Source organism: Meles meles, chromosome 16 (assembly GCF_922984935.1).
Source record: "Meles meles chromosome 16, mMelMel3.1 paternal haplotype, whole genome shotgun sequence".
Taxonomy (NCBI): domain Eukaryota; kingdom Metazoa; phylum Chordata; class Mammalia; order Carnivora; family Mustelidae; genus Meles; species Meles meles.
The window spans coordinates 28,429,851-28,439,559 of record NC_060081.1 but is presented as its reverse complement, the minus strand read 5'-3'; the positions used below and the strand labels follow the sequence as shown (position 1 = coordinate 28,439,559).

The window sequence follows — 9,709 nt, the reverse complement described above, 5'->3', positions numbered from 1 at the left end:
CTAGTTTTTAGACAGGCAGTGTTTCCGTGCGGCCAGGCGGCCCAGCTGCAACATGGAGGCTCCGCCGTCGGCTGGGCTACACTGTGTCACCTGCTTCAGAGATGCCACCGCAGCCATGTCTCAGACGTGGCCCATCGCATGCTCTGCGGCCACACTGACAGCCCATTTCATTGAGCTCTGATGCAGAGCAAGCTTGGAGTTCAAACAAATAAAAATAAAAATGAACCCTGAGTGCCAGAAGGGAGGGAGTATGTGCATGTTGGGGGATGTGTGGGGACAGACAGGGGTCCGCGCCGTGGGCGGACCAGAGCAGGCAGCCCGCGGGTGTGCATGGATTGGAGAGAAGCGTCAGTGCCCACAGGATGAGGCCGTCAGCACACTCCCTCCTCTGCATGGTCGCGCAGGGAGACCAGGCACAGGGTCACGTCTCAGTACGGGACCGTGGGTCCATCTCTTCACCTCTCCGAGCCTCCCACCTCATCTAGAAAGACGGGATGCAGTCTCCCAGCCCTCGGAGCACAGGGGCCTGCCTATGGCCGAGCCTTGCTAGGTCTCTCCTTTCACTCCGCCCAGCAGAGCCGGTGAAGGATGCCTTTTGGCCACTGGTCTAATTCGCCCTTGCCTGCAGACAGCGGCCCTTTCTGTCGTGGGGCGGCCCCGTGTCTGGTTCATTGCGTAATCCTGCTAGGTAGGTGAATGTCTCTGTCTTCACTCTAGTCTACACTGAGACAAACTGAGGGGAGTCTCAGTGAATGCTGATAGGAAAATCTGGGTCCCCCGGGCCTGACCCAGGATGGCCAGGCCTGGCTCCTGACTGCTCCCCAGAGACAACTGTGCAGTCTGTCCCCAGTGGTGCGGTCAGGAATGGGCACAACACACATCTCTAGTGACAGGCGGGGACTTGAGAGTGACCATAGAAATTTGCAAATGCTGTAGATGAGCCTCCTTCCCAGCGAGCTGGTTTTTGACATTTGCAAGCACCCCCCTGGCTTGGACTCCTAAAGTCTAGATTCCTTAGCAAAGCATTCGAGGCCCCTCCTGTTTTCCTAACTCAGCTCAAGGTGACTTAAAGAGAAGAAAGAAAAGAGGGCTACAGAGGGGATTGACTGGCTCCCATACCTGGAGCCCCCGTGGTAGGTCATGGTAGAGATGTGCCCAGGTACTCCGACTGTGTCCTCGGACTTGGCTGGCTCCGTCCCCCAGCCTTGTCCGCTCCAACATTGCCCGCAGCATCAGCAAACCCAGGGAAATGGCTTTTCTTCTCTGGGAGCTTTAGCCAGAGCTGTGGGGCTACATCTCATGGCCTTGATCTATCTCTTCTTTTCCCCTTGAACTAATCGATCTGGATGGAATGTTCTGGGTGGCCAGGCCTGCGCCCTGGCTGGGGGCAGAGGCAATCCCGCCAAGTCTCCAGGGCCAGGGCAGAGGGAGGCTTGGGCCTGACTCTAGAGGAAGGGGTGTGCGTGCAGGGCGGGCCAGACCCCGGGTCGACTGCGTTTCTCCCTGCTGTGTCTCTCTCATCCGTTCTCCTTTCTGTGCTCCTGGCTGTTTGTCTCTACGTGATGTCTGTGCAGGACGCCCATCTCTGTTGGCTATAATTTTAAACCACCATTCTCAAGCGCCTTCCCCATCTCTCCTTTGCCTCTGAGCCCTCTGCCTCCTTCCCCTGCACCCCCTTGTACATTCCCCCTTCACACACCCCCCCCACCTTCTGCTGGACGGAAGCAGCTGCAGGTCATGGCAGTGCCCCCTGCCTCCCCCAGCTGCCAGCATGGGCTGTCGTCCTGGGCGAGGGCGTAAGTGGGAGAGAGAGCACGACACCTGCTCTCTGTGCTCCAAGGCGGAACCTGGACTGGGAGAGAGATGGCCGCTCCTCGCTCTCCTGGCCAGTGACCTGGGTCTGTGTCCTCACCTGTAGGCAGGTGCAGATCCCAGTGCCACGGTGGGGATCGAATGGAGCCTGACACCCCTGCACAGTGGTGGAGCCCAGATCACGCCCGTCACTGCCGCAATGACAGGACTTATGAGAGATCACGGCCTGGCACCTGGTAGGCACCGAGGTGGTCATGATGGCCTGCTTCCCCACCCCAGCGACTACCTGCCACGGGTTGTCACCAAGCCCACTCATCGTGAAAGGTGTCTCCTGGTGCCACATCTTTCACGTTCCCAGCAGCTCCTGTGTGCATGGACTCAGGCCAGGGTGACACGGGGCACAGACGGGGCAGCATCAGCAACACACCCGTATGTCTGTGGTCTGGAGGCTGGAGGTCCGAGGTCATGGCCCGGACAGGTTGGTTTCCCTGAGCCCTCCCTCCTTGGCTTGTAGAGGGTGTCTTCTTCTCCCCAGTCCTCATGTGCTGGTCCCCCTGTGTGTCTCTGCCCCAGTCTCTTCTCGTAAAGACACCTGTCAGACTGGATGAGGCCCACACTTGTGACCTTGCTTTAACTTAATTCTGCCTTTAAAGACCGTCTCTCCAAACACAGTCGCATTCTGAGATCCTGTGTGGCAGGGGGAGAAATCCATCACAGGAAATTGGGAAGACACAGTTGCAGCCTGTAACACTGCCCAGCAGCCTGCTGGATGCAGACCTGTCACCCAGGGGCGAAGGCCTGTGCTGCTGCGGTGGGCAACCTGGGACGGGGCCCATGCGTTCCCCCAGCCCTTGGTCAGCTCGTCGTGCTGGCTGCTTCGGCGGGGCCGTCTCAGCAGGGGTGGGGGAACCTGTGGATCCCCAGGCAGCTTGGGGTTTGGCAGAGGCCTGTGCTGCTGCTGGCAAGCAGGCTCTCAGGAAAGAGCCTTGTGCCATCCCCCGCAACTGGGGGGCTATGCTCACAGTGCCCGTCACCACGGTCTCCTGCCAGCATGGGAGAAAGGGGTGGAAGGTGCCGTCCGCTCTCAGAATTGGACTTCCAGTTACAGCCATTGTCAGTCGTGCCCTGGTGGGAGGCGAATCTGAAGCCCGTCAAGAAGCCACTTGCTGGGACACTGGGTGGCTCAGTTGGTGAAGCCTCTGCCTTCAGCTCAGGTCATAATCTCAGGGTCCTGGGATCGATTCCCGCATCGGGCTCTCTGCTCATCAGGGAGTCTGCTTCCCCCTCTGCCTGCTGCTCCCCCTGCCTGTGTTCTCTCTCTGACAAATAAATAGGTAAAATCTTAAAAAAAAAAAAAAAAAAAAAAGGAAGAAAGAAAGAAAGAAAGAAAAAAGCCGCTTGCTGTCCTACCGCTGAAGTCAACACAGCTCCTCGGCTCAATCAGGACAAGCACCCAGGTGGCCCCCCCGCCCCATTGGTGAAGGTCTCCCTAGGGAGCGGCGATACCCATGTCCCCCTGCGCCCTGGTGCTCAGGTGTCTTTCAGCGACCGGTTCAGGTGGAGATTCCCACCTGGGTCCCTCATGGTGGTTCTGCCAGTACAACCGTAGAGGCTGGCCCTCTGCCAACCAGAGGTCTCAGGACTTCCACCGGGAAGTGGGGGCTGCTCCGTGTGCCCCTGGCAGTGGTTCTCAAGCAGGGTCTCCAGACCAGTGGCCTCGGGATCTCCCCAGGAAATGTTGGAGACTTGTCAGCCCCGTCCCAGACCTGTTGGGCCCAAGTCTCTGGGGCACAAGGATGGGAGGTAGACCTACAGAGCTCACCAGCCCCAGTAGGTGCTGGCCACGGGCACCTTTAAATATTCTGGGAGCCACACTGCAAGTACCGAGAGGGGTGCCTGGGTGGCGCCGTCGGTCGAGCATCTGATTCTAGGTTTGGGACTTAGGTCCTGATCTCATGGGTCATGAGATCGAGCCCCACGTCACCATCTTCTTGAGGATTCTGCCTCTCTGCCCCTGGGCATGCGTGCTCACACCCTCTCTCAAATAAATAAATCTTTTTCTGAAGAAGTATGAAGAAAAAGCTGAAGTGATTCTTTGAAATGGTAAATATACATGATATAAAATTTACCATCCTAACCATTTTTTTTCCCATTTTATTTATTTTTTTCAGCATAACAGTATTCATTGTTTTTGCACAACACCCAGTGCTCCATGCAAAACGTGCCCTCCCTATTACCCACCACCTGTTCCCCCAACCTCCCACCCCTGACCCTTCAAAACCCTCAGGTTGTTGTTCAGAGTCCATAGTCTCTTATGGTTCGCCTCCCCTCCCCAATGTCCATAGCCCCCTCCCCCTCTCCCTGATATGAGGACATCCTAACCGTTTTTATGTCTGCAGTTCTGCGCCATCAGGAGCATTCACAGTGACACAACCGTCCCCTCCGTCCCCCTGCAGCACTCCGTCTTCCCCAAATTGTGTGATGTCCCCATTGAACACTAGTCCCTCCTTCCCTTCCCCCAGCCCCTGACAGCCACCACTCAACTTTCTGTCCCTGTGAATGTGCCGGGTCTAGGTCCATCATATAAGCAGAGGGATGCAGCGTCTGTCCCTTTGTGACCGGCTTACCCCACAGAGCGTAGTGTCCTCAGGGCTTCTGCGTGTGGTAGCAAGTGTCTGAATGTCCTTCCTTTATTGAGGCTGAGTCATAGTCTATCCCATGGTTGGACCGCATCTCCTTTACCCATTCCTGGGACGAGGGACACGCGGGTTCTTTCTGTGTCTTGGCTGCGGCAAACACGAGAGTACACACGTCTCTTTGAGTTCCTGTTTTCATTCTTGTGGACAGATGCCGAGAAGTGGGATTGCCAGATCATAGGGTATCTCTATTTTTAATCTTTTGAGGACCCTCCGTACTGTTTTCCATAGTGGCTGCACCAGGGTGCCTCCCCACTCGCAGGGCACTGCATTCCCTCTTTCCAAATCCTCTCCAGCTCCTCTGACCAGAAGAGGTCAGCGTTTGCTATGGGTTCTCTTCTTGATGGTGGCCATTCTGCTTGGTGCGAGGTGACATCTCACTGTGGTTTTGATGTGCATTTCCCTGACGATGACATTGAGCATCTTTCCCTCAACCTGTCGGCCAGCTGCGTATCACCCTTAGAAAGACCAAGCCTCACTCATGCCTCTTGATCTGGAGGTGGGAGTGGCAGCAGGCACAAGGTTTGGGGACACACACACACACACACACACACACACACACACATACACACACACCATCCAAGGATTTAGCCTGAACTTGGTACTCTGGGCCTAATAGGGGAAGGTCAGGAAGGAAGATGGGAAGGAGGAGAGGGAAAACAGAAACCCAGGGTGGAGGGAAGTCCAGATGAGAAATGATTCTTGGAATCAGTGCAGAAGACCAACATGGAGAAGGCGGAAGGAGGGGGTCTCACCTCCCACTTGCCAGGCTCTGGGGTCTCAATCACGTGTTGAAACCGTTTTGTGCCTGGCATGGTCACACGCTGTGGACACCCTGTCGTGCCTGCATCTTCAGCCACACAAAACCTTCTGTCACGCTAACTCTGCTTCCAGCTGGTGGGGCCTCATCTGAGCCACAGTGATGATTAACCCAGGTACCCTGGCCTCTTTGAGTACCACCGCCTCTGAGTATCTCTCCCCGCACCCTTTCCTGACCAGTTGGCCCCCAGCCCTCTGGGCACCCCAGGGAAGCTCCAGGGGTCCCTCTTTGCATGCATGCAGACGTCCCAGCCTCTGCTTTGCCCCATGAAGGGGGAAACCTGAGGTTCATTGCTCTTAATCTTTGGACACAATGACCTCTTCTCTGGAGGGCCTGGAGCTCAGAAGTGCAGAATAATACACAGTCCCAGGACAATGAGAATCCCTGAGCAGAGTGCTCTGGGACCAGGATGCAACAGGAGGCCAGAGATCAGGGTCCTCAGGGACAGCAGAGGTCAGAGGACCTGAGCCATGGCTTGATCACAAGTCCAGAACACAGAGTCCTCCCTGCGCCTCTTGCTCCATTTCACTCTTTCAACTCAGAAGGAAGGTAACAGAAGCTTTGGAGCCCCAGAGGGACACATGCTGAACTGAATATTACAGGAAAAAAAGTGCCACAGAAATAGAAATGCTGCAATGAGAATTAGAAACCAAAGTATCTGCCCTAAATACAACATTAGCCAACATTTATTTACACTGCACAATGCACTTTTCACATACGGTATCTCACTGGGTACATTCACACTAAGGAGACCATACTGACACTCTCATTTTGCAGATGGTAAAGCAGAGGCTCAGAGAAGTTAGGTCATTGCTGAAGATCACACAGTTGACAAGAGGGGACTCACACCCAGGTTGTTACTCCAGATCTCACAAAATAGTTTAAGGATTTATGTTTGCTAAAAGAATGAAGTAACTAACAGACTGGTGCAAACTCATGACAATCCCTCACTCACACAGTGTCAGAAGATTTATAACGACATTCCCCAACATTCTCTCACTGGATCCTGCCAACAGCCCTATGAGGTTCTGGACGCTCGGATTTTGGGAAACCTGACACTTAGACGACCAATTTCTCCATGCCAGGCAGGAAGAAGAGCTAAAAACATAGGTTGCTACTCTTTAGACTCCCACCGCTATAAACCCAGCCTGCTGTCTTAACCGCTGTACTCCAGCTCTTCCCATGCCCAGACACCTAGATGACACTCAATAAATTATTTGTTTAATAAATGTAAGAATGAATGAGAGTGAAGAGAATCAGTATCACATTATGAATGGGGAAGAGATTTAAAAGCTGACACAGTCTACAAGTAGGAGATTTTTAGAACAATTATCTGGCCACTCTGTCCCCTCCCGCAGGGGAAGTGGGATTCCTCCTTCCAACTTGGCTAATTCCACCCCGGGAGGGAGGGGCCCTCCCAGGTGCCCTAGACCCTTGCACCTGCTCCTCTCCCTATGCACGCAGCAGGCTCCTCGGAAGGAGCCGGGATCAGAGGTAAGAGGGGTCCTTGGAGGAGCCCCGGGAGAATAGGGACGGGGCAGGAGGGGGATGAGTGCAGCGAGAACCCTGGCGGGGCAGGGCTGGCCAGCACGTCCAGGTCAGGCTGCGGTGGACTGAGCCGGGCCAGCTCTGCAGAAGGCGGAGGCTAGCTAGCCTGGACAGTCACATCCCACTGCAGGGCCCGGGGGACAGCCGCACTGCCTCTGTACCAGGACTCTTGCCAGCAGCCAGGCAGCGCCTGCACCGCCCCACACTCAGGGACAGACTACGCGGCCCCTCCTAGCTCTGGGCCCCCCCACCCCGCAGCCCCGCGGCCCACTCCCACTCGGCCTCCGCCTGCCCTCTGCCCGCAGCTCTGTCATGCGCTGCCTGCTGCACGGGGCCCGCGCCAGGATGGGGTAGGGGCAGCGCCAAGGAGCCGGGTGATGGGCCGCCCTCTGGGCACTGAGCAGCCTGCCGAGGCCTGACCTACCGCGAGGACTCGCGGACGTCGGTGTGGGCAGGGCAGAACATAGCACTGTGGACCCTGGGTGACGCTGGGGCGGGGAAGGCGTGGGGAGACCGGGGGTAGGGGGATCCGGGGCTGCTGTGGGCGGTGGGGAGCCCGGGAGAGCTGCTGCCACCCGTGCGTTCTGGGCAGTCCTGGAACCCGCCCCCAACAACTCCGGCCACCTTCAGGAGCCCCACCTGGATGTCAAGTGGATGCCCCAGTGCCTCCCAGCAGACTCAGTGGGTTCCATGGCTTCGCTGATGCCCCTCTCCCCATATTTAAGCCCTTAGGTCCTCCTGCTGGTCAGTTGGGACCTGGGCTTTGTGCAAGCAGGTGAGTAAAGGGGTAGTGGGATCAAGCAGAGCTAGTCCGTACATGGGACCTGTTAACCTATTCACTCTGGCACCCAACAGACGGGCCTCCTTCTCCTGTGAATGTGACAGTCACTCACCTCAGAACCAGCTCGGCCACTGTGTCCTGGGACATCCCAGAAGGCAACATTGTCATTGGCTACTCCATTTCCCAGCAAGTACGAATCACCCTTCTGCTCCCTCAGCCTGTGTCCTTGGAACTCTGAGCCTTCCTTCCGTTACCCCCACTGGGGACCAAAGCTCCCCTCCCCGTGGTGGGGGAATCTGGGAGCTGGTGTCCCCTGGCTCAAGCTGCCCTTGTCATCCTACTCCGTGGAGTGCTTGGATGTTTGAGTCCTGGGACTGGTGTGAGACCACCCTCCTGTCCCATCATCTCCCCGCAGCGACAGACTGGCCCTGGGCAGCTTGTGATCTGGGAGGTGAACACCACCACGTGGGCCTGTGCCCTCTGGGGACTGGCTGAAGACAGCGACTACACGATGCAGGTTCGGAGCATCGGCCTTTGGGGAGAGAGCCCCCCAAGGCCTCGGGTGCACTTCTGAACTCTCGAGGGTTCTGACCGGCTACCCTCCAACAGCTCAAGCCCAGGTGAGAGGCTCAGCTATCCTCCACTCCCAAAAGCTTTGGATTCTCTGGCTTTTTACCTGCCCTTTAGCCTCTTGTTTACTTCCCCCCAAACAAGCCAGTCTAGCTTAGATGAATAAAAGGATGACTTAATTCATCATACTGCCAAGAAACGAAGGAATAAGGTTGGCAGGGGACTGGGTATAAACAGGCTGATAATGAATTGTTTGGGAGAAGGGCTTTTAAGCTTCCTTTTCCCCACCGTCTGTTCCTAGCCGCCGCAGTCTGTGTGAATACTTGCCCGCAACGGTCCTGCTTTTTTGGTCTCTAACTCCCTGTCCACCTTCCTAGAGAGGGGCTCGCAGGGGCAACCCTGCCCCCAGACTCTCCATCCTTACGGGTCTGCATAGAAGAGCTCTGTGGCCGCTCCCCATAACCTGGAGTCTATCTCTTTCTTCTCAGGTGACATCACAGTGGAGGGTCTGGATGGACAGCGACCATTGCAGACAGGGGAAGTGGTTATTGTGGTGGTGTTGCTCATGTGGGCCAGTGAGTGAGCAGCTGCACGGGGCACCAAGGATTGGGGGAGTGGGGGCTCAGTGAGGGTGGGAGGTGGTGAAGGCTGTCAGGGGAAAAGGCAGGGAGGGAAATGCAGGGGAGATGCTTAGTTGAGGGTGCGCAGAAGTTTGAGGAGAGGAAGGCTAAGAGGGTGGTGCTCGCATATGAGCACCCGAAATTCAAGGGTTTTCTTCTCAGATTTTCTAGAAACCGTGTGGGTATCTCACTGCCCTTCAAGGCTGTGAGTGGGGAGGTCAAGATCAAGGTGCAGATTGTATTGTTGTGTCTCAGCTGTAATTGGGCTCTTCTGCTGTCAGTATGATATCATCAAGGACAACGACTCCAACAACAACCCCAAGGAGAAGGGGAAGGGGCCAGAACAGAGTCCTCAGGGAAGACCAGTGGGGACGAGACAGGTAATATGATGTGGGGCCAGTGAGGGAGGGAAGGGTGATTTCGCTTCTAGAAGCAGTCAGGGAAAGGGAGAAGGCCAAAGAGGGGCAGGAAGAGAAAGGAAATGGATATTTGGGATGAAGGAGGCTCTTACCTTCCTGACATGAGACTCAAGCCATTTTTTTTCAAAACAGAAAAAGTCACCATCCATCAAGACCACTGATGTATGAGTGAAGAAACCGAACTCGAAAACAGATGCACTAACAACCTGGGGATGGGGATAGGGTCAGGGAGAGCCTCAGTTGGTGATCTGCCCAAGACTGAAGGATCCCATAATCTCTTAGAGGGTAATGACACTCCCACAATCTCAGGCCTGGTACCCATCCTCTTTCCACTGTGAGCAGGGCCAGAAGGTAGGTCTCTTAGGGGCTGTGCCCCTGGACCTGGGGAATGGCTATCAGATGGGATATGTCCTTCCATCCCCCAGGTCAAGGGGAGAGACACC

The 9,709-nt window shown here is 55.9% G+C and overlaps 1 pseudogene; it reads left to right on the top strand.

The window, feature by feature from the left end:
• The first annotated feature begins 7,253 nt into the window (after window positions 1-7,253).
• LOC123927161 lies at window positions 7,254-9,434 on the top strand (annotated as a pseudogene).
• Window positions 9,435-9,709: the final 275 nt, after the last annotated feature.